We start from the raw sequence: 24,777 nt of genomic DNA on the forward strand, positions 1-24,777 counted from the left end.
TTTGTGACCATGGAAGGTACATTTCAGTTCACCAGAATGCCATTTGGACTGTCCTCTGCAGCAAGTGTGTTTCAGAGAGTTATGTCGAGCCTGTTCTCGGGATTACATAACGTGTTGTATTTTCAAGATTACATTTTGATTTTTGGTCAGACAGTAAGTGAACATAATTCTGTTTTTAAAGCTGTTCTTAACAAGTTGAAAGAGAGTGGTTTGACATTGAAGAGAGACGAGTGTAAATTTTTGGTGGAGGAAATTGATTACTTAGGTCATACAGTATCTGGAGATGGGTACAGACCCAAAGAAGACATGCTAAATGCTATTCGGTCAGCACCCATTCCTAGTACTGAAGATCAGTTGCACTCATTTATGGGTTTGATAGAGTATTACAACAAGTTTGTTGGGAATTTTGCAAGGAAAACTGAAAGTTTAAGAATGTTGCTGAGGAAGGGGTCCAACTTCAAGTGGGGAAAGGAGCAACAGCTTGCGTTTGATATGGTAAAGGATGTTATTTGTGGAGCAGGTATTTTGTCTCCTTTTGATACTCATCTAAGGGCAATCCTGACTGTGGATGCGAGTGCATGTGGTTTGGGGGCCGTACTGTCTCAAGTAAGTAAAGGGAAAGAGGTTACTGTGGCTTTTGCATCACGGTCATTGACGGCGTGTGAACAGAATTATTTGGTTATTGAATGCGAGGCTTTGGCTGCTGTGTGGTCAGTTGAGAACTTCAGAACCTTTCTTTGGGGCATAGATTTCACTTTACAGTCCGATCACAAACCATTATTCAAAGTGTTGAGTCCTGGTGGTGCGGGTAAAGGTTCCGCTAGGCTTGGGAGATTAGCTGCTAGACTCCAAGAATATCGCTTCAGTATTAGTTATATTCCCGGTTGGGAAAATGCTCTAGCAGATTGCCTCTCTAGACTCCCTGTAGACCCATTGGGTTTAGTCAAGGGTGAGGATATACTTCAAGAACAAGAAGGAGCAGTGGCTTGGTTGAGTGACATTGAGGAGTGGGCCGAAGGCACGTTTTCGGCAGAGGAGTGGAGGACGTGTATGGAGAGAGACTCAGTACTCAAGGGTGTCATACGTATGATTGTAGAAGGTAAAAGGAGGGACAGCACGGTTGTTCCTTCCTTGAGACCTTATTTAAAATTCGTGGATGAGTTATCTGTTCTAGATTCGCACTTGCTTATGAGAAATGACAAGTTTATTCCACCAGAAGGTCTAAGGAAGAGGATTTTAGGGTTGGCTCATGAGGGTCATTTGGGTCAAACCATTACTAAGAAGAGAGTCAGGGAACACTTTTGGTGGCCAGGCATGGATGATGTGATCTCAAGGTGGGTTGTAGATTGTGCAACATGTAAAGAGAGTGAAAAAAGGTTGAAAACTGGTGTGCATGGAATTCAGGGCCATATTGAAGATCCTGGGTTACAGTGGTGGAGTGTGTGTTTAGATTTCATTGGTCCCATGCAGGGTGTAGGAAATGCATACAAAAATGCTGTGATAATGGTTGATGTGTACTCTAGATGGGTGGTCGTAAGATTTGTACGTGAAATTACCACCAAGGGCACTATTGAAGTGTTGAGGGAAGTTTTTCTGGAAGAAGGTCTTCCCAGAATCCTAATAACAGACAATGGAACTCAACTTACTTCTCATGAGATGAAGACGTTTTTAGAGAACTCGGGGATCATTCATAAGCGTACTGCTCTATATAATCCTCAAGCCAATGGAATGGTAGAGAGAATAAACCGATTGGTGAAAAGCACAATTTTAATGGGTGTGCAGAGTGGAAAAGATGTAAAGGAAATTGTGAATGAGATGGTTTGGGCCCACCATACTACATTAAATAGGTCTACAGATACAACCCCGTTTGAAAGAATGAGGGGAAGGAAGCCAGGTTCGAAATTACTGCCAGCATGGTTATTGAATGGTGCTGTGTGTAATAGTTTTCAAACAAAGAAACAAGGAAAAATGATATTGAGGAAGGTGATTGGGTAAAGATCAGGCATGGCAGAGTTGTTGGTGGTCTTTCTAAATTCTGGGGTCCTTTTAAAATCAGAAAGATGGGAGCTAATCATGTTGAGTTGGAAAATAGGAACAAATGGAAAAAAAGGAAGGTTGCGCTCTACCAAAGGAGGGAAGAAGGTGATCTGGTGGTTAAAACAATTCTCCTTTTAGTAGGGACTACAATAGTTTTATGTTCATGAGTGATAAAGAGTTCATTGCCAAGTCGGATGAGAATTCTTCTGGGGGTGTAGAGCAAGTGTTGCATAGTCTGGTTATGAGTGGCACTGAGTGTGTTCAGGAGAGAGCAGATTCTGGTTCAGTAGAACCTGTTTCCATTGATGGCTCTACAGATGGTGGTCGCAACCCAAGGACTCGCAGACCGCCTGGTTATTTAAGAGATTATATTCAGTTTGTTTGAACTGTATTTAGGTTTACTTTTGCTTTTCAGTTATTAACATTGTTTTTTAGGTTAATTACTATTTCTATGTTGCTATATTAGTATCTTGTTATTCTCTGTTCTCTTTTCTTGTGCGTGTGGGTGTTTTGGGAAAATTGGAAGGGAGGGGGATGTGTAGTATTCTACTGTTTATATTGTGGTGGGGAAATGTGGAATGTGGGCGAGCGACCGTTCCGACCGCAGCAGTTGGTGTCAACTGGCCGGGGGAGGAGGATTGCGCTTTATTCCTGAGAATAAACTTTGCAACTTCTAACTACAAGGAGGCTTCTTGTCAATACTTTACCACATTAGAAATAGCAGCATGCCTTATGTGATGGGGCAACTCCAGAGGCACCGTGTGTGGCTATTAGGTGAGGACATGGACCCTATACAGTGCGACTAGGTGTCTGGGTCTGGGGTTGTCCATAAGGGTTAGTGTGTGTCTAACAGTTGTCCCTCGACATTTGCAGGTGACTCTGGCTACCCCAACCTGTCATGGCTACTGACCCCTGTGAGAAATCCCAGGACAAGGGCAGAGGAACGCTACAATGAGGCCCATGGGCGAACTAGGAGGGTTATAGAGAGGGCCTTTGGCTTCCTGAAGGCCATGTTCAGGTGCCTCCATATGACAGGTGGTTCCCTATTCTACTCACCAAAGAAGGTGTGCCAGATCATCGTGGCCTGCTGTATGCTTCACAACTTGGCTTTGCGACGACAGGTGCCTTTTCTGCAGGAGGATGGTCCAGATGGAGGTCTTGTGGCAGTTGTGGAGCCTGTGGACAATGAAGACGAGGAAGCAGAAGAAGAGGATATCGACAACAGAAACACAGTGATTCATCAATACTTCCAGTGAGACACAGGTAAGAAGACATCACTGCCTGCTACATCTGATACACTTGTTCTACCTCTCATCTGTCTGTCACTTTCACCCAGTGTATGGACCCTGAGTTGTCACTTTCCCTTTCGATTTCATAGTGGGTCCCACTGTATGATATCTGCTTTGTTTCCTCATGGACTAGAGCTGTGTGACATAGGTATGTTGACAATACAATGGATATATCATTTTTGCTCAGTTATTGCAAATACACATTTTCGAAAGCACAGACTGACTCCAGATAGTTTTGTGATTTAAGGGTGTTTATTTAAGTGCTAAATAGTGGAGGGGGTTGTAAAATGGTCAGAGGTGATGGTGGAGGAATGTCCATGGCAGAGTCCAGTCTATTAGTCTCACAGGTGCATTGTCCAAAGGGGCATAGGAAGTGGAGCTGGGGCAGTTTAAGGATGGACAGGGTGACAAAGTGGGACAGAAGGATGACAATCGGGGTGGTCTCATTTCTTGGCGGGGGTCTTGGCATTGTTCTCTGTCTTTGTCCTGGATCTCAGGGACCGCTTGCGGGGTGGTTCTCCATCTGCAGGGGGTGGGGTGCTGGTGTTGTGGTCCTGTGGCGGTGCCTCCTGTCCACTAGCGCTGGCGGAGGTAGTGGGCAGTTCATCGTCCAGGCTAGTGTCAGGGGCCCCTTGTTGTGCCACAGTGTCCCTCCTGGTGTTGACGAGTTCCTTCAGCACCCCTACACAATGGTGCCAGGGCGGAATTGATGGCTTTGAGTTCCTCCCTGAACCCTAAATACTGTTCTTCCTGCAGCCGCTGGGTCTCCTGAAACTTGGCCAGTACCGTTGCCATCGTCTCGTGGGAATGGTGGTAGGCTCCCATGATGTTGGAGAGGGCCTTGTGGTGAGTGGGTTCCCTGGGCCTGTCCTCCCCCTGTCGCACAGCAGCCCTCCCAGTTCCCCTGTGTTGCTGTGCCTCTGTCCCCTGAACCGTGTGCCCACTGCCACTGCCCCCAGGTCCCTGCTTTTGTTGGGTTGGTGGGTTAGCCTGGGTTCCCTGTAGTAGTGGACACACTGCTGCTTGACGTGTCCTGGGGACAGAGGTATGGACCCACTGGGTGGGTGCTGTGCTGGTGTTTCCAGAGGGGGGAGACTCTGTTGTGGCTTGTGCCAGTGTGAGGGGAACAGACTGTCCCGAGGTCCCACATGGGCCGTGCTGGTCATCTAGATCCAGTTGGACAGAGCTGCTGTCATCACTGTGGGCCTCTTCTGTGGGTGGTGTGGACATGTGTGGACCCTCCTGTCCGGTGACGTTGGGTAGGGGTCCTGCAGGGGTGTAAAGGCATGATTACTGCATCTGTCTGTGCCATGGTGTGCAATGCGTGGGTGACCCCGTACCCCAGTGCTTGCATTCTTGTGTAGGACCTTGTGTGATAATTGTTTAGGGGTGTTTGTGGGTATGTGCAGTGTCCATGCATTGGTGATGGGTGTCCATGCTTTGTTGTTGCATGCAGGGCTTGGTGTTGGGATTGGTGGATTGTGATAGAGGGACATATGTGAGGAGTTGGAGTGATGGGGGTGAGGGCGAGGGTGGGGGTGTGTGATAGCATGCTAGTAGGGTGGGGGATGAAGTAGTGAAAGATTTGACTTACCAGAGTCCATTCCTCCAGCTACTCCTACAAGGCCCTCAGGATGCAGTATAGCCAATACCTGCTCCTCCCAGGTTGTTAGTTGTGGGGGAGGAGGTGGGGGTCCGCTGCAGTCCTCTGAAGTGCAACGTGGTGTCTTGAGACCACGGAATGCAGTTTCTCCCGTAGGTCGTTCCACCTCTTCCTGATGTCATCCCTAGTTCTTGGGTGCTGTCCCACTGCGTTGACCCTGTCCACTATTCTGCACCATAGCTCCATCTTCCTAGCTATGGTGGTGTGCTGCACCTGTGATCCAAATAGCTGTGGCTCTACCTGGATGATTTCCTCCACCATGACCCTGAGCTCCTCCTCAGAAAACCTGGGGTGTCTTTGCGGTGCCATGGGGTGGTGAGGGTGATGTGTGAGGTGGTGTGTGTTGTGATGTGTGGGGTGATGTTTAGGGGTGTGTGGTGTTTTGTGTGTGGATGTGTGATGGTGTTGTGTGCCTCTGTGTGGTGGGGTTGTCTTTACTGTGCAGTATCTCTGGCCTTCGTCTAAATTTCTGGTCGTAAGGGTATGTGGGTGATGTGGGTGTGTGTTTTATAGTGGTGTGAGTGTGTGGGAGTGGTGTGTGTATGTGTATCAGGTGTGTGTATTTGGAATTGTCCAATGTGGTTGTGTTTTGTAAATGTGTGTGTATTTTGAGCGCGGCGGTGTGTACTGCCAATGGAATACCGCAGTTGAAAGACCGCTGCGTGGATTCGAGGGTCGTGATAGTGTGGGCGTATTCCTGTTGGCGTGATGGTGGAGGTTTTGTTATCGCCAGTTTATCACTGACCTTTGGTGTGGCGGACTTGCGTGGGTATCTGGATTTTGGCGCATTCTGAGCTGTGGGTCGTAATTGCTGTGGCGGAATTCCGCTGCCGCGGCGGTGTATTGACAGTCTTCTGCACGGCGGTAAGCGGCATTTACCGCCAATGTTGTAATGACCCCCTATGTCTTTTTGCCCCGTTGGCGCCTTCACCGTAGTCTTTTTCTTTTTCACAACTGGCTCAGATTCTAACAAACTACTGATAGAGTTTTGTGAAACTGGGAACCCTTCTACAACATCATTGACCAGATCTTGGACAACTGAGGGAACATGTAGAAGAGCCAAGGACCCTGGGATACAAGGACTTATTAAAGTGCCATTGGGAGAAGAGTTTTCAATACAGGCCTCTCGATTGGGGCAGTAATCCAATCATAGCCTGCGCTCAGTTAATGTAATTTCCTTCGAGATTATCCCCATAGCCTGTTTCAACATGTAATCAATGGTAGTGGTTGTACATGGAATAACGGCCAGTCCCGTGGGTGCCCCGCCAGCCTTATGTTTGCCCATGCTAGCCACAGATAGAACTTACCTCCAACAAATGCAGGAAAAATCAAGAGTGGCTCAGGGGCGAAGGAGAACGGGCACAGCACAGCCTTGTCTGGTCGTGGACAGGCACAGATGGGCCTACTCTTAGCTCAGTCTTTACCCGGGGATGTGCCTGGGTACGTCCCACACTGCAGGGACATAGATCGTCCTTTCATGCACCTTCAGGCGCGGAAATGGTGCCGGCAGCCCTCCTTGCCACGGGTCATGCAGTACAGCAACTCCCAGACTGCAACAAAAGATTCCCGCCCTGCAAGGACACAGAGCATCCTTTCAAGCTCCTCCAGGTTCAGAAATGGCATTTGCAGCCCTCCTTGCCGCGAGTTGGGCTGGGGCATGTAGTCCAGGAACCCTGGCCTTTCTTTTAGGTAATGAATAAAGTGATGCAAATCATGGTCATCTGCTAGTGGATTTGAAGGTGTTCCTCAATTTCTTGGATCGCGTGTTCTCAAGTCCTTGAGACTTTTTCTATAGCTTGAACGTTTATTCTCCTGTCTCACAACGTGCGGCCACTTCCCTGTACTGACACCAGCAGTTAGAATTAAATTCAGAAGCTACTGATAGGCATCACTAAATAGTTGCATGAAATGCATATTTTTGTGAATGATATCCCTTGCTGGCACCCATTCCTGTTTGTATGATATAAAATGCAGCAAAAGCTGTGCCCCATGTGGCACAGTCATCAACGAAGCGTACCATCCCAAATGGCAAGCATATTGTAAGAATTCTAAGTTTATCATGGGGTCCCGTATGGAGAAATACTGCTTGAAGCTAGTTTTTTTTTTGCGCAATCCAGATCAGAATTTCTTTACGCCTGATGGGAACTTTACCAATAATAGCATTGATAGTTACCAGGTTATTCCTGGTGTAGCCAATTGGTGTTGAACAGCAGGAGCAGCCCTCGCTGGGGGAATATTCAATGTTTGCATTACACACTGTATTAAACTTCTGTATATAAAATTGACCCATAAGTAAAATGCTTCATTTCTGTACGCATTGTGTGCCTCGACCATGAACGTAACATCTCCATCCCAGTAGGTAGCCCATTAACATGTAAACGATGTGTCACAGCAAATCTACAATTTACTGGAATTACTACTGGTTGCCCCATTATTGTGAAACAGAATTCAGAGTTGGAAACATCAAAAATCAGTATCCTTTTAAAGTTCAAGCTTGAACATCCTGCAGACAAATATAGGTGCTACCTATACAGCTGAGGAAGATGTTTTCCCTAAGACCACTGTAGGTCACTTTAAGCATACTAGAGAGAACTATCTCTCTCTTTTAAATAAGTACCTAATTTTGATATGTTTGGGGTGCCATGTTATGAGGTTCCCATTTTGGTAATAGGATTGCGTGTTTGTGCACCCCACGCCATGTGGCAGCTGTCGGCTTAACTCCTAGCTAGCTCACAGTGCCTCACTTGACCACCAAACCTGTTGGGGCAGAATGTGATTACGGCAACCTCAACAGGACACTCTGACCCCTCAGGGAAGTCATGGAAACAGATTGTACCCCTTTCGTTCACTTACTCATGCATGCCAAGGTGAAATACAAGATGTGAAATGGATTTCAATGTATTTATTGAAGTAATCAAGTATAAAAAGGATGTGCTGTGATAATTAGGCAAATGAAACAAAGCACAGCAACCAACATGGCAGAAAGAGTGAAAAAGATGAACAACTCCACCATATTGCGTCTTTCTAGACAGTCTAGATATTCCTACCAGAACCCTATGACTAAATCTGGGAGCATAGTGGTTGTTAACACTCCGCCTGCCCCGACCTAAGAGATTAGCCCCAACCGCATGCCTAAATCGAATAGCAGGCATGATGCATCCTTGACGCTGGACCTCGCAGAGCTCCGTAACCAGGATGTATTCTTGTTCAGTGGGTATAACTGGGCCCCTATAGCTGCCCTGCGCTCCATCCCGGTCAGCCTAAAATTGTGACTTTCCCTGGTCTAGCATGACTAGATATCTAAAGTTGGTGATTTAGGCTTGTTGGAAATGGCCCTTTTTGCAGGGATATCCCCAAACGTTTTGCCTTCTTCCTCCTATTTTTTCACGTCTGTTTTTGCTGGTTTATTGTCTCTGCACACTTTACCACTGCTAATCAGTGCTAAAGTGCAACTGCTCCCTATAGAAATTGTACTGTTGATTGATTTATCCATGATTTGGCATATTTGATTTACTGGTAAGTCCCTAGTAAAGTGCACTAGATGTGCCCAGGGCCTGTAAATCAAATACCACTAGTGGGCCTGCAGCACTGGTTGTGCCAACCACATAAGTAGCTCTGTAATCATGTCTCAGACCTGCCACGGCAGTGTCTGTGTGTGCAGTTTAGACTGTAACTTCGACTTGGCTGGTGTACCCACTTGCCAAGCCTAAACCTTACCTTTTCTTACATGTAAGGCACCCCTAAGGTAGGCCTTAGGTAGCCCCAAGGGCAAGGTGCAGTGTATGGTTAAGGTAGGACATATAGTAATGTGTTTTATATGTCCTGACAGTGAAATATTGCTAAATTTGTTTTTCACTGTTGCAAGGCCTGTCCCTCTCATAGGTTAACTTGGGGGCTACCTTTAAATCTGATTAAAGTGTAGATTCTCTTTGGGAGCGGATGGGCATGTGGAGTTTGGGGTCTCTGAGGTCACAATTTAAAAATACATCTTTTAGTAAAGTTGATTTTAAGATTGTGCGTTTGAAAATGCCACTTTTAGAAAGTAGGCATTTTCTTGCTTAATCCATTCTGTGACTCTGTCTGTTTGTGGATTCCCTGTCTGGGTCAGTTTGACAGTTGGGCTGTTCACACCTCGCCTCTAGACAGGAGCTGGATGACAGGAGAGAAGCCAGGAGGCACCAGATTGAGTTGGAGAGATTAAAAATGGAGGCTCAGAGGGAGCAGCGAGCCATGGAGGAAAGAAAGATGCTTTTGGACCATGAGCTTAAAGTAAAAGAGCTGGACGTGAGGAGCAGGTCCAGCCAGGATGATGACAGCAATTCCTCAGTGCAGTCAGTCAGAATTGTGCACATTCCTAAAAACATAGGGAGAGAGTACAAGAAGTGAGATGACATACAGAGGTAGTTTCAGGGATATGAGGCGTCTATCCACATGAATGGGGTCCCTGAGAAGAATTGGGGAGCAGGATTGTGGAACCACTTCACAGATGAGGGGAGGGACACTTTGCTAGCTTTGGGGAAGGGTTACAACCTCACCTACGCTGACATGAAGGAGGCCTTTCTCACTCGGTATGGTCGCACTCCTGACAAGTCTAGGGATCAGTTTAGGCAAAGTAAGAAAACTGAGTCTCAGACCTGGTTAGAGTGTGTAGATTTGTTTTGCAGAGCACTGGATGGTTGGGTGAAGGACAGTAATGTGACAGATTTTCAGGGGCTGTACAACTTAATTGCATGGAAGCACTCGTCTAGTCTGTGTTTTGCAGAGCTGCGCCAGCGCTTGTCTGATAGTCAGCTGACTGATCCCAGGAAGCTTGCTATGGAGGCGGACCACTGGGTGAGTACCAGGGTCCACAAGAAGGTTTATGGGGGAGACTCCACCAAAGGTGGGCAGGGTTCCCAGAAGAAGGAGAGGGAAGTCAAGGGAGACGCAGACAGGTCCCAGGATAAGGAGGGAGAAAAAGAGTCCCAGGCCTCTTCTGACAGGAAGGAGGGTGGTTCTGTTAGGCAATGGCCCAGGGCACCTCATTTTCAACCCCGATGCTTTGAGTGTTCCCAGTTAGAACACATGAAAGGGGACTCTGTCTGTCCTAAGACAACCCACATTGGTGGCCCCTCTACTGAGGTAGCTAATGTGGCCTTAGGGGGAGGTAGCCCCAGGGGCAAGTCATAGACCATGCCATGATATCCCTTAGTTGGGAGGTTGACCCAGAGGGTGAGTTGGTGATGACTGAGGGTGAGAGTCGTCACTTCCACCAGGTAACAGTGAATGGGGTCCCAGTCACTGCTCTGAGGGGTAGTGGGCATAGCCATACAATGATGGTGGAAAGGCTTGTCTCCCCAGAACAGTACACCGGCCAAGTGTGTAGGGTGACACCAGCCCATGGGCAGGACGTCTTCCGTCCTATGGCCCTGGTATTCCTTGAATTGGGTGGGGAGGTGACCCAGAGGCGGGTCATAGTCAGTCCCCAGATGCCCATAGACTGCCTTCAGGAGAACTTAGAGGGGTGGCCCCCAGAGGTACCCTCACTGTTCAGTTGTCTGGGGGTACCACTCTAAGGCGGAGGGTACCGGATCCCAGCAAGAGGAACAGGAGGAGGGAGAGCCCACCCCTGTCCCCTGCTCAGCCTGAGGGTACAGACCCAAGGGTAAGGTACCAGTCTCAGGACACCACTCCTGAACTGGTGGGAAGGGAAGTGGGAAAATGGTGCAAGTCACCAGGAGTTACTGCCCCCCACATTTTAAAACCACAGAGGCTAGAGACCCTAGCATGGCCTGGGGCCTGGCTCTTGACACTGACAGCTGTCAGTGGCCTCTGTTGGTTGTTATCCTTGTGGTCAGAGTTTTTCCTGGGAGGGGAACTGAAGTCAGACCCCAGGAGTATAATGGGCCACATCACACTGTTGGTCCTGGTGGTACTGTCTGCCTACTGGGATGCATCTGTGAGCAAGGTAAGGTTAGGTGCTGCACAGATGGAGTTCTCAGATGAGGAGAAGAGGTCCCCAAGGTTAGTTCAGTGGGCCCTGAGAGTGTTGACCGAGGGATCAACCATGGTTCAGAGAGGCATAGAACTGGCAAGAGCTCCTGCAGTAGTGGGCCATTGTCCAGGTTCTATCGCCCTGAGCAGGGAAGTCCAGCAAGGTATTGATTGGCCTACCCTGGCTTTAGGCTGGGAGAGGGTTGTGTTGGAAATGGCCCTTTTTGCAGGGTTATCCCCAAACGTTTTGCTTTCTTCCTCCTATTTTTTCAGGTCTGTTTTTGCTGGTTTATTGTCTCTGCACACTTTACCACTGCTAATCAGTGCTAAAGTGCAAGTGCTCCCTATAGAAATTGCACTGTTGATTGATTTATCCATGATTGGCATATTTGATTTACTGGTAAGTCCCTAGTAAAGTGCACTAGATGTGCCCAGGGCCTGTAAATCAAATTCTACTAGTGGGCCTGAAGCACTGGTTGTGTCACCCACATAAATAGCTCTGTAATCATGTCTCAGACCAGCCACTGCAGTGTGTGTGCAGTTTTGACTGTAACTTCGACTTGGCAAGTGTACCCACTTGCCCGGCCTAAACCTTCCCCTTTCTTACATGTAAGGCATCCCTAAGGTAGGCCCTAGGTAGCCCCAAGGGCAGGGTGCAGTGTATGGTTAAGATAGGACATATAGTAATGTGTTTTATATGTCCTGACAGTGAAATATTGATAAATTTGTTTCTCGCTGTTGCAAGGCCTGTCACTCTCATAGGTTAACATGGGGGCTACCTTTAAATCTGATTAAAGTGTAGATTCCCTTTGGGAGCGGATGGACATGTGGAGTTTGGGGTCTCTGAGGTCACAATTTTAAAATACATCTTTTAGTAAAGTTGATTTTAAGATTGTGCGTTTGAAAATGCCACTTTTAGAAAGTAGGCATTTTCTTGCTTAATCTATTCTGTGACTCTGCCTGTTTGTGGATTCCCTGTCCCGGTCAGTTTGACAGTTGGGCTGTTCACACCTCTCCTCTAGACAGTGACACAATGTGGGCTGGGGTGTAGCCTGCATATCTTGATTAGCAATCTGTGCTGGAGGGGAGGGGAGGAGTGGTCACTCACACCTGAAAGGACTGTGCCTGCCCCCACACAATGCCGTCTCCGACCCCCTAGTGAGTGTCTGGGGCCTGGCATGGATAAGGAAGGATCTTGCAAACATTTGTGACTTTGGTTTGAAGTTTGCAAACTTCAAAGGCAGAACTGGGTATAAGAATCAGACCCAAAACCCCAGACTTTCAGAATCTTTCTGGAATCAAGAGGAACCGCTGCCCAGGAGAAGAGCTGAAGGAGGAGTACTGTCCCTTTGCTGTGTTGCTTTGCTGGACTGGCCTGCAGTTGCTGCTTCTGCCTCAAAAAAGTGCAAAGGGTGAACTTTGCTGTGTGTCCTGCTTGAGAAAATTCTCCATGGGCTTGGAGTAGAGCTTGCCTCCTGTTGGAAGTCTCAGGGACACCAAAGACTTCAGTTTCCTTGACCTGCAGCACTGGGAACTGTGTGTTTTGTGCTGTTCAAGAGGAGAGACCACTGCGACGCCGCCAATGACGCAGCTGGCCTGCACTGTGACCTGCCGACACCACACGGAGTCGCATTGCCCCGCTTCACACCGCGACCCTGGTGTCACCGACGCCGTTATCGGACGACTTCACCGAGCCGCTGCTCGCACCGCGACCTGTGGGCCCCGCACTCCGGCATCGCCTGCTTACACTGCAGCCTGGGCATCCCTGGCGATGACGCTCCTGCTGACACCAGCGCCGCTGCCTGCACCGTGGCCTGTCAACACCGCTCGTGAGGTACACAAAGCACCGTCCCAACCTGCACCGCAGCCCCGGTCAACCGACGCCAGCACCATCGACTCCTGTGTCGTCCCCAGACATCCTGCCTGCACCGTGGCCTGTGGACACCGCTCGTGAGGGTCACGAAGCACCGTCCCATCCCGCACCGCTGGCTTGAGCCTACCGACGACAGCGCTTCAGCAACGACGACGACGCTGCCTGCACCGTGACCTGTGGACACCACACGTCGCACTGCCCCACTTCACACCGCAGCCCTGGTCTCACCGACGCCGCTGGACGCCGTCACCGAGCCGCTGCCTGCACCGTGACCTGTGGCACCGCAGGTCGCATCGTCCCACTTCGCACCGCAGCCCCGACGCCATCCACGCTGGCGCACCTGACTTCATCAGCCTGGAGTTCGATCTGCAACACGTGTGACCTCAAGGGCCGATGACTCCTGCACCGACTCGGGACCCGACACCGCAATGTAAGTGACGCCGCCCTCCGGAGCTCACAGCGAGGATCACGACACCCTGCAAATCCAACGTACTGTTTGCGGGTCTTCCCGACACCGTAGCTGGACCCGCAACGCCTGGGCCAGCCTGAACTGTTGGTTTTGTTGATCACGACGCTGTGATAGCCCCAGGTGGAGCTATCGACTTCAAGGAACTGTAGTTTTGAGTAAATCTTGCATAATTCATATTTTTCTTACTGGATGTTGGATTCTTATCGTATTTGGTCTTGTTTTATATAGATAAATATTGGCTATTTTTCTAAAACTGGTGTGGTGTCCTTTTGTAGTGTTTTCACTTATTACTTACTGTGTGTTATGTGCAAAAGCTTTACACATTGCTTCTGAGATAAGCCTGACTGCTCGTGCCAAGCTACCAAGGGGGTGAGTAGGGGTTATCTGACCGGGTATCTCCCTTATCTTGACTAGAGTGAGGGTCCCTACTTGGACAGGGTGCAAACCGACTGCCAACTAGAGACCCAATTTCTAACAATGCTTTATGGTGCTTTTTTCACTGAAATATTTAAATTTGAATATCTCCAGTTCTACTTATTGGATTATTGTGGTTTTGGTCTTGAGTTATTTATTATAATGTACTCAGTTTTTCTAATCTTATGTGAGGTTTTTCTTCTATTGTGCTTTCACATTGCTATCGTTTGAAGTGTTGCACAAATACTTTACAGATTGCCACTAAGTTAAGCCTGACTGCTCTGTGTCAAGCTACCAGAGGGTTGAGCACATGCTAACTTGGGGTATGATTATAGCTTAACCCTGACAGGGATTGGGCTGCTGCTTGATTACGGATTCACCCTGCTCAACCAATAGCCCAATTTCTTACACCTTGGAGCTTTACCTCCACCCAATGGAGTATTTGTTCTGCCACTGAAATGCACAACAGCCTATTTTTATATATGAATCATGACAGATTTAATTATTTATCTCATTGACATATTATATACATAAAGCAATTGTTTTTTGTTTTTTATTTTTTACTGCAGAGTGCTTTTTTGAAGAAAATTTTTTTTTAGTCAGGACTCACAATGCAAGCTACAGGTATTACCTCAGCCACTTCTTATTTCTTCACTCACCGTTCTCTTTCCTCCTAAACCATCCGTTCTTCTCTGGTCCCCTACCTCCGTGTTCTTCCTTCCATGCCACCATTCTTTCTTCTCTGCCCTCAGTCTCGCGCCGGTCCTCCTCGACCCTTCACCTATCCTCCTGTGGCAGTTGCACACGCTGAAATACTACACCCTCCTTTGTGCTGGGCCTTATCTGCCGAAGGCCCTCGTCGGCCTGTTTTCCGGTGGCTGCGGTTTTCCGCTGGCTGAGAGGAGAGTTAGTCTTGCACCCCATCCTAATGGGTGACAGACGCACGGTGAAAAGGTTGTGACAGGCCGGTCGAGTCCCGGGTCCGGTTTCCAGGGACAACACTGCGGCTTTGACTCTGACCTGAAGCCTCTGACACATGAACTCTTTGATGACATGCCAGGCCTCTGTCTTCGAAGCACGGGGCCGCGCGCAAAGGCGGGAACACCTGGGTGCATGCAGGCCCGTACAAGAGAGCTAAACTATACCCAGAGAATGGAACCCGGCAGCATGACCTTTACTTGGGGCCACTGGAGGTACCAGCTGGCGACTGGCCCTTCGGTACCCCTGGCACCTTAGGAGTCATGAAGGTGGTGGCAGGAACAGAATGTAGCAGGGTTCTCAAAGCCCTGTTTACTTTTGTATGTTTCCATTTCCCCATCTGCAGCAAGTGGACCAAGACGTCAGCCCTGTGATGTCATCAGGATCGAAGGTATCACTTTCGCTAGCAAATGCTAGTTTGCTAAATCAATGCACGTCTCTGGTACTGAGGCTCCTGGGCATCAAGATTCTAATGCTCAGTTCCCCACAGGCTCCAGGCAGGGAAGCTAGGCCTATACAACGGTAAGTCATCCCCGTCCAAGGATGTGACTGTTACCAACCTGCCACGGCGCAGCACATGGCAAAGAGATGTCCCAGAACGCACACAACTGGCGTGTTCACAGAGTCTTCACAATAAAACACGACTAGAAATAATCAGAGGTAAACGTCGGGAACCCCAAGTGTTATCAAAATGTCACTTAAACAAACGATATATACACCACACATGCAGCAGCAATGCAAGCTTATAACACACAGAGAACAGGTGTATATTGGGAACCTTTAAAGCGATTTGAATCTGTACATGTTGCTTTCAACACTCGACAACAAAGCTTTTACTGCTGTTTCAGATAATGTGCTTCTGGTTTGGTTCGGTTGCAGCTAGGCTCAATAATATGAAGAGGTGTTGGATTAAAGAATCGTGCGTTTGGCAAGTTTTGTGAAACGGTTTCCATTCGCTGGATTTACTGCTTTATGAATGTTGTAAGATCTAACGGTCGCCCCAAAAAATTCACTTCTGGCTTTCAAAACTGGTCACAAATTGCCTGGGAGGTCTTCAGAGCTAGATAGAATATTCTTTATCTACTCACCAGATTTTGACAAACTATGCCTGATTTGGCCCCAGAACTTGGCGCAGAACACCTAGTGGCTTCCAGAATTTGACAGAATGCTACAAAGGCGATATGTACATTTATCTTGTTTGCCGTGGAATTGTAATGATTTTAATTAATCAAACATACACAAAATTGGACAAGGAAGAGAGGCGGATACCTTACCCGCTCGTTGTGGCAGGCTTCATCATCGGGCTATTGCTTCAACATCCCGGCGATGGCCACATCAGGGATGGAGAAAACAAAGGAGGGGTTTAGACAATACACAGCACAAACCTAGGGATCTTCTCCACAGAGCATATATACGTTAAAACTATCTCATGGGTACCCTAAACATATTTATTCATGGGTCCCCTAGATCCGGTTACAAACTTTCTATTACAATGGTGACACTGGGGAATTATCGCGCATTCACCTGTATCATCTGCTATTGTGTCAACATGTTTCGCCTTTCCACTCCGCCCTTGTAGGTCTGACGGCCTTCATCAGGACATTGGATCCCTCTAACATTACCCCGTACCTGATTTTGTAGATTATTTGGCAAAAGGATATGTTGGACTCGATGGCCCCTTACCAGTACACACGCATTGGAAGTTTCATAGCCCCTGTCTCTAAAACTGGAGTCCCGGTGGAAGCGCCTCCCTGTAGTCACACATTCCTCAAGTGACTGGCGCCTCCTCTCCCGCCACTTGCGACTTGGCTGCTCCTCCCAAGCGAGTGGCAGGGGAGGAGGCACCGGTCCCTTTAGGAATGTGTTACTACAGGGAGGCACTCTAAAGATAAAGTATTAACCTTTGATGTGTGAAAATCTTTAAACTCATTTGTCCATGTTAGTGTAACTTTAACCTTCGGTAGCCATGTCTATTTTGTCCAAGCTAACATTGTCCACAGGAAGTCCCTGTCTTTGATATTGAGTCACTTTGCATTTCGGCTTTCAATGTGTAAAATAATAAAGTAACTTGCTCAGCCAAAAACTGTTTACATTTTTGTTACATGTGAAGGTCATTCCCCAATTCTCATTATCCCAGCTAGGCACCTCCTTATATTCTTTGTGAGAGCTGTTCATTTGACAACAACCGAAAGCGTGTATATTTGGGTATGAATGTGTGTTTAGTCTTACCTCGCTGATTTTGCTTCCATTGATGATTTCAGGAGGAGCCCTGATGATTTTCATACAATAAATTTTACTTTTGTTATTAAACTCTTTCAAAGTCTAAACTTGGGCTCAGATTTATACCTTTTGACGCAAAACTGCACAAACGCAGTTTTGCATCAAAAAGTATAGAGCGGGCTTGCTCCATTCTAGGACGCCAGCCAGGCACCAAATTTATGGAATGGCACAATCCGGCGAAAAGGGTGGGCTAACGTCATGGAAAATGACGTTAACCGGGTGGAGGTGGCGGTATGGGAGAAGGGGGTTTTGCACCAAAAAATGATGTTAGGCTGGTTAGAGTAAAAAAAGATGACTCTAACCAGCCTAGCGCCATTTCTTGACGCAAAACCATCCATACCACATGACTTCTGTCTTATAAAAGGCTGGAGTCAAGCCCTCTACCCAAATGGCCAGCACATGGGACAAGGGTCCCCTGGGCATGGCCATTGCACCCAGTGCCATGTATGGGGGCCCAGTTCAGGGCCCCCAATGGCACTTTAAAAATAATATTAAAATACTTACCTCTACTTACCTATACTTACCTGGGTCGGGGTCCCCCATCCAGTGGTGTCCCTCTGGTGTGGGTGGGGGTGTTCCTCGGCCTTTGGGAGGGCACCGGTGGGCTCTTTCTATGGTGATTGACCATGGAAATAGAGCCACAGGTCCCCTAACGCCTGCCCAGACCCAGGTGTTAGATAATGGCGCTAAGCAGGCTTAGCGCCATTATTTAGGCCCGCCTCCCTCCTGTGCACCATTTTTGCTCGGGAGGATAAATAAGGCTCTAGGGCCTTAGAATATTTTTTTGGGACAGGAATGCCCACCTTGCATCTCATTGACGCAAGGTAGGTTCATGCATCCAAAAAATGACTTTAACTCCAATATTTTGGCGCTAGACATGTCTAGTGCCACAATATAAATATGGAGTTAAGTTTGCACTGAATTAGCATTAAAAAATGACGCTAATTCAGCACAAACAGAGTAGAAATCTAGACCTTCATGTATAAGGAGATTTCTGTGATAGAGGAAAAATTCGGAGAGATAAAGAGATACGCATCTAGTGGATGAATTTCACAGTGACCGGTGAAACTAGAAAGCCTGGGATCATCCTGGTTCCTCTGGTTGACCAAATTGTGTGATGCTAACTAGACAATTACCATATTTTATCTTTCCTCCTTTTCCTTGCTCATCACATTTGAAACCATCTTAAAATATATCAGTCCAGTTTGTGTGCTGGGCAAACCACTTTAGACGGTAGTTTAATAGACTATAATGTTGCTTCATCTATAATAATAACCTAATCGGCAAATAAGGTTTTAAATGGCAACTGACTTGCTTCACTGGAGGCATTGTCTTTGAGGCGGTTGTGGGAGGTAATACTTCTAAATACATGGTTAGAAACTAACTCTTCTAAGGAAAGCTACTCAATTCAGTGATACAATTTAATGTACTAATGTGAAATGTTTTTGCGTGTTTTTCTTTTAATTTGGAAAATCTGCATTGTTTTTAAATGATGTTTGTGGGACAATTCGCATGCTAAATATGTTGATTGGTCGGTTTAGCTCTTTTGGACAAACCAGATCATTGTCTGGGCCCTGCTCATTAATTTGCTGGTTTACTCATCTCTATTGGCAGTGATTGCTAAATCCAAGGAAAGTGGAGTGGCTGAAGCTCGATGCACTGGGCATCATGAAGACTGTCTTTGTCGATGAACCCCGCTGCTCAGATATCTGATATCACAGTTAAAACATGAGCAATGGACGCTACTCAAGGGCACACCTGGCGTATTCTGCGGCTCTTTACAGTGATATATCAAACATGTTTATGCATCAAAGGCAGCATAGGAAACAGGAGTGAGACAATAACAATAATTGATCTGGGCCTAAGACAACGAAGTACACCTCCAAAGCTAGAACTTGCAGGCTAGGATCTTCCTTAAGGTGACATGCCGAGGGCTCGGGCTTCAATGGACTATCATCCGAAATGCCATTGACCCCTCTCCCTTCTTCTTCACCTAACTTTTGATGCACCATCTTTGAAGGGCCTTCTCTCTTCTATGAGGTAGACTACTGCTGGTGGCTCCAAACTGCACAACATACGTGGGATCCACCTCAGGGCTGCAGCACACTAATCTTCCCTACAAGTGTCCCAACTGAGATCATCTGTGTGTCCGAACACGAAGAATTAAAAGAGTGTACTTCTGTGATGGGAAGCACATACTTGTATGTATTTACTACATCAGCAGTTGCTAGTCAATACTGCTGTGCGCAGTTTATCCTTGGTAGTGAGGTGCACTCTGCTCGATCCTCTAAAAACAGGGGGGGATGAAAGTACTATTGCTCCTGTTAGACTCTCTATCAGTCTGGGCACCTATCCCTCAATGGACTCAAGCTATCCCCAGAAGGGTGGCATGGCAGAGACTTCCCTTATTGCCTGGGCGTCCTAGTACTTGCAAACCTCAGCTACCCACACTAAGTCCTATGTCAGGCCAACCTCCTAAGAGCCATCAGGGCTGGGGCAAACTCAGTACAAGTTAGGCTGGCCTCTGGAAGTGTGGTTCGAAAAGAGCAGAGTCATTTGCATGTTAGAGTTGGCTCCCAGTAGTCAGACAGGACTAGGGAAATGTCAGTCAGATTTCAAGGGCATCTCTGAAAAGTCACTGGCGCTCAGTGACAGTCAAGCTTGGCGCTGAAAGACTGATAGATCTGAGGAAGTGTCAGACTTATGTCGGGTTCTTCTCCGTGGGAATGAACTACTGGAAGTGAACACTACCGCTAGACATACAACTGACACTGGCCATACTAAAATACCTCGTCAGCACAAGCGACGCCTTTCACTGACCACAAAAGCATATAATCGAACTCTATAAGAGGTGCACGCCACTAACCAGAGACATACACTACAGCAAGACCAGATCCTGTTACTGACCATAGAGACATACGCCGAGAACACAAGAGGGGCCTATGTCCCAATCGAAGGACACTATCCCTGTGGTAATTGCAACGTATGCACACTAACCAGACAAATAAAATCACTGGATCTAGACCCTATAGGGATTTGGCATCTGAAAAAACACACAAATTGTAACTCAAAGAACTGTATATACATGATAACATGCCCTTGTGGACTACGTTATGTCGGGATGACAACACGCCCAGTAAAAATCAGAATTAACGAACACAGGAGCAACATTAGATGCCATAGACTGACCACGAAATTATCAACACACTTTATAGACACTCCCCATACTCCAGATGAACTATGGTGGGTGATATTGGAAGCCCCCTTAGTGAGACCTAATGACACAAAATACCTCTTCAGATTGGAACAACGTTGGATTTTTAGATTAGGCACCTCTATACGGGGACTGAACGATGACATACCCTGGACTACACTCTCGTTGTAATCAGTAATTTCAAGACTTTTCTAGTACTATTAAATGTGGTTTGCCGACAAGCAGTCAGGCTCCTCACTTTCCTTTCCATATGACCTTTTTGTAAAGATCACTATAGCCTTTTGATATGCATATTTTTAAATGCCTACCGAATCAGCGGACTGAGTATACATTTTTTTCACCTTTTTTCACTGTTTTCGCGTTACTTTTAATATATCACATCATACTTTTTGGTTTGGACGACTCCCTCTCTCCACAAATGTGGAGTTAAGTCTGTTTTCAGTGTTTACACTAGCAACACTGATTAGTCCTTCCTCACTTTCCTTTACCCTTCCCAGACGCGCATAGCCTCGCGCTGCTAGATAAGAGCTGCCCGGACGGGACATGCCGTTTTCCAGGACGCAGTCAGAAGGGTAGGACTAATACCTAATAACGACGCACACACGTGAGTAGGTCCTGTCGCAAGCATTTTCCGCTCGTTTTTCCGCTCGTCTCTTTGTAACATAACTTGTTACTTCCACCTCACATTACGAGCGGCTACGACGCCACTTAACGGTAAAAGCCGTTCACAGGAACATATCCCCTAGTGATTGCTTACGAATCAGACTAATAACAGTTCACTTACGATCCGATTTTACGCTATACCATTGCTAAGACTCTTAGAAGCAGCCATTTCGGCTGAATAGGGCAGCGTTTAGATAACATTGCTCTTACATGATTTGTCCGAAAAGATAAGCGAACGCACACTGGTAATTTCCATTACTTGGCAAATTGAGCTAGACGTTTGGGGTTATCAATTCCTTACCACTACTAATCAATTGAATGATTTTTTCGGCCATTTCGCCGTTTTAAACGTGTTTTTGAATTAAGGGATACTTCCCACTTATTCAATTGTCCTTTGAACATACAATGTAACATCCTACGACAGTTGTATTATGAATGCTTTTTTGTTGTTGAATCCACTCTGTTGATGGACTTATTTAATACTTACATGTGAATCCGTCATCGACATGTTTTCTCAACTAATGTCTAATTGATTATTTCTGCTATTTATGACTACCACTGTTTAGAACGTCAGTTCCAGGTTCTGACTAGCGATCCTAAGGAGCTCTCTCCTAAAATTAGGGATGGTAAGCTCAATTCTTTTAATTTGCCTTGACACGAGTGGTGCACTATATCACTTTATTCACCAAGTTTGATGTATTATCTTTATTTATGTTTATATTCTTTATGATTGATTCTATTTGTAGGGCGACCTTTTTTTACTTAAACAGACGCACTAAAGTAAGTGACTGTTCTATTATCCTTTTCCCGAGTAGGGTATATTAATTTTTGTTGGAGAAGTTTTTGTTACTTTTGGTCCTGAGGAAGCGTCAGTGGACCCTGTCGGGCCAACAGACGCGAAACATGTAGACCTTCTAACAAGTAGGACAACAATAGTTAGTTCCTCTTGTCTAAAAGATTGAGAGCACGTGAGCATTATTTCTCACCTTGGTCTCTCCCTTTGTTTTTAACCTTGGTCTCCATCTTTGCATAACTGATTAAAATTCATGATTATAATAAACTAGATGGATAACCAATTTTATTATTCTCTCTCCATTATTGCATAAGTACCTATACTTAATTCCACCGGCAATACGGCTAAGAGCCCCCCACGGGGAGCCCGTTAGGCATTGCAGCACCGGCCTAGCGAGGAGTCTGTCCCGATGATGATACCAGACATCCATTGTGATGCTTGAGGGCTCTGACTTCTGTGGATTAAGGTCCTCCTCTTTCTAATGTTGAATTTTTGGAACAGTGTACTTTGTTGTATTTGTTAGACGTCATTGGGAGACAGTACACTGGACCATGAATCTCCCGGTCCCTCCTTTGTGATTTCCGTTGATGTACAGCAGTTTTGCTGTGGGACCTCATAGAAGCTTCTTATTAAGAGTCTAATCAAGAATCTTCTTTAATTACGTCACCCAACCCTGTAGAGATCCCTACTATGGAAGACTTCCAGGGTTTGAGCTATGATGACGATATGGTGTCGGCCATTTTACAGACACCTTCTATTCTTGACAACGATGGATCTGCCCCCTCTGGTAGTCTCAAGGAGGATTGGAACAAACTCTCCTCCTTGAAACGAGAATTGATAAAAACAGTCATGCATGGGACCATCATGACTGAATATTTACGTGCAAATATAGCACCAAATGGCCTACTAGTCTCTAATATACCCAGGATTTTCTTGCAAGATCTTGCGTTCAGGAAAGACTGGGCGCAGATCGCATGGAAGTGTACTAGGGACTGGCTGGTCCTTATCATTAACACTTCCAAACGTATCGCTGACTCTATTACAGTACAAATCAACATGATCGAAAACACCCTGAAGACTACCATCTCTTTGACTACATTTAAGAGTCGTCTTGCCGAAATAACTGCTGAGTTGAATACAACTAAAGAGTTTCTAACTCAGCAAAAGATCACCAAACTTCAGAAAGATATTGTGAGATTTAGCCGGGAAAAAGTCTACCCCTATATTAAGGAGGACTATGAAATGGATACCCAATCTCGTTCTTCTGATGGGTCAACCTCCCCTTATAACAAACCTCGTAAATTCAGCAGTGGCTCATCATCTGATGGTTGGACTACTGATGAAAATACTCCACAATCCTTTTACAATTACCCGAATTACCCTGTTAGCCATCCGATGCCATGGCAACATCCCTACCCCTTTTTCCAGCCTCGCCCTATGTTACCATTTGTACCTTTTTTAGGCCGCGGCCGGGGCAGAGGAAGAGGCAGAAGAAGAGGAAGGGGCAGACGAGTACAGTGGTCTCTGGAAGAACCACAAATGGTGACCAGGAGCCAAACAAAAAATCCGGTACCGAGAACTTAGTTGTCAATTTATCCAACAGACAACTTACACCGGATGAATCTAATGTCCTCAACAGAGGCCTTGGCTTTGTACCAACTCCGAACGAAGATTTTTTTCGGTTACATGCAGAATTAGCACAGTTGTTTCGGAAAATCCGTCTACATGTATTTTTTAAAGATAAACCGGCTGAATCATTAACACCAGATTCGGGCCTCAAAAAACCTTCTACTTTTGTACCACCATCAGCTATGATGCCCAGTGAAATACTGACTTTTGAGAAGGCTGTCTTAGCGGACATTTCACACTTACGTCCCAAGCAACCCTTTGTTAATATCCCCAAAAGAGAAAAACAAGCTTTACAACTTTTATCATCTGATGCAGACATTGTGATAAAACAAGCTGACAAAGGGGGAGCCATTGTTGTCATGAATACAACTGATTACAGATCTGAGTGTTGCCGTCTCCTCAGTGACACCACTTACTACACTAAGATTACTGATGATCCGACCAGGAGGTTACAAATGCAGATTAGATGTCTGCTGGAAGAAGCTAGGAATAACTCTTGGATTTCACCCAAAGAAGCAGAATTCCTAGACACAAAAGATCCTATAATCCCATATTTCTACTGCCTACCAAAAATTCATAAAGGAGTACTTCCTCCTCCAGGCCGGCCGATAGTGTCAGGGATAGGCTCGGTTCTCGAACCCCTATCAATCTTTTGTGACCATTTCCTACAGCCCCTGGTTAAACACTCTTCCACCTACTTACAGGACACTAAAGATGTCCTTAACTTGATTGACTCCATTAACAACTCTGGTAGTGTACAAGGCATCATCACTTTAGATGTGGAAGCACTCTACACAAATATCCCCCAAGAGGCTACCCTAGAGGTGGTGGAATCGGCTCTTTTAAATGATGCCATGCCCATAACTACACCTATATCTTTCATTATGCAATGTGCGACGTTAGCCTTGACCGAAAACTACTTCAAATTTGAAGAACAATTTTTCCACCAGATACGAGGCACATCGATGGGGAGTACATTTGCGCCTAGCTTAGCATGCTTATACATGTTTGACTTTGAGAAAAAATACATCTTGCCTCCTTCGAATCCTTTTCATAATGAAATCAAATTATGGAAACGCTATATAGACGATATTTTGGTCATATGGCAAGGACCTCTGACTAGAGTAGATCCATTCACCACTTGGGTTAACTCCTTAGACCCCTTTCTGAAATTCACATCCACTGCATCATCGATCCAGTTACCCTTTTTAGATTTGATGATTTCAATCAATGAGAATGGCCGACTAGTGACCAGTACATATCACAAACCCACTGATCGAAACAGCTTGTTATTGTATGAAAGCCATCACCCAAAGGCTCTCAGAGACAATCTTCCTGTAGGTCAGTTTCTACGCTTAAGAAGAAACTGTAGTACCCTCCGAGACTTTGACCAACAAGCTAGTACTTTACAAGAAAAATTGTGTGATCGCCACTATCCATCAAAAATTGTGAACATAGCTCGTAAAAGAGCAAAAAATAATCCGAGAGAATGGCTTTTATCG

This window comes from Pleurodeles waltl, chromosome 9 (genome assembly GCF_031143425.1).
Source record: "Pleurodeles waltl isolate 20211129_DDA chromosome 9, aPleWal1.hap1.20221129, whole genome shotgun sequence".
NCBI lineage: Eukaryota > Metazoa > Chordata > Amphibia > Caudata > Salamandridae > Pleurodeles > Pleurodeles waltl.